The sequence below is a fragment of the Sinocyclocheilus grahami genome, unplaced genomic scaffold (genome assembly GCF_001515645.1).
Source record: "Sinocyclocheilus grahami isolate Dianchi unplaced genomic scaffold, SAMN03320097.WGS_v1.1 scaffold1314.1, whole genome shotgun sequence".
NCBI classification, from domain to species: Eukaryota; Metazoa; Chordata; class Actinopteri; order Cypriniformes; family Cyprinidae; genus Sinocyclocheilus; species Sinocyclocheilus grahami.
Window position 1 is genome coordinate 24138 of NW_015506493.1, and position 1000 is coordinate 25137.

General features: G+C 39.1%; 1 protein-coding gene across 1 annotated transcript in view; it reads left to right on the forward strand.

Moving 5' to 3' along the window:
• The first annotated feature begins 159 nt into the window (after nt 1-159).
• Nucleotides 160-1000, forward strand: part of vasna (vasorin a) — a 21082-nt gene continuing 20241 nt past the window's right edge. The window contains exon 1 of the mRNA XM_016255126.1: nt 160-364. The gene's annotated coding sequence lies outside the window, so the exon portion shown is untranslated. The remainder of the gene's footprint in view (nt 365-1000) is intronic.

Below are 1000 nucleotides of genomic sequence, written 5' to 3' on the forward strand. Positions count from 1 at the left end.
TAGCCTACTGCATACAGCACAGTAGTGTACACTGCATACTCTAGTATGGTATATACCACAGTCCGGTGACGGAGAGTTGTGTCAAGCCTGAGGAGTTTTGCTCCTCCTTCCTTAAACTCTGGAGGTGTTGCGCTCCTGCCATTCAGTAAAAACACCATCGTGTTCCTAAAGTTCAGACGTCTGGCTGGACGCAACCTGTACAGATCATGTGCGCTGTATAGTGATGTGTGTCAAAGCTTCCCTTCAGGAGAAATTATTCCTGCCTTGGGAATGACCCTACAAGGGTTTTGATTTCATTGTTTTATTACGTGGTCTCTTGTGGATATAACAACGCACGCTTGCTTCTCGTTTCGTATTTTTACAGGTAAGAACTGCAACGAATTATTTCTATTAACTCGAAATATGACAATGTAAAAAACACAATCTTTAATAGATCTGTAATATGGGTTGGACAAAACAATTCAAGAGTGATATACGAGAAATAATAATATGGAACAAATTTTCACAGTGAACAACTATGACTATATATAACTATAACTTTAGAACGTTTTACCTGTTCTCATGAAGCATGCAGCTCTCAAAGTGGCTTCACAAAAGTATGTCTGTTTTAAAATTATGCACTTCGTACCAGGTATCCCAAGTCAATACTGTATATCATAGTGTGCAAGGACTGCTTGGCCAGTGATGAATGGTTGTGAACTAAAGTATCCTCTGTTTATCTCATTATCCCTCGCATAATAAGCATAACATAACGATACATAACGAATGCAATCTTAATAGTGAGCAGGAAGTTATTAGGATGTGAATCTTAAAGCACAACACTTTTATGTATTAGGCTCTATTATATTTTACATACATATGCTATATTAGCCTACATATTTATTACATTATTTTATATGTGTGATTATGGTGGTCTGTTTTGGGGCTGACATGCCTGGTAGTACCCAGGGCCGTCCTTAGGAGGGTGCAACTGGTCCCCCGCGGCAAACAGACTGAGTTC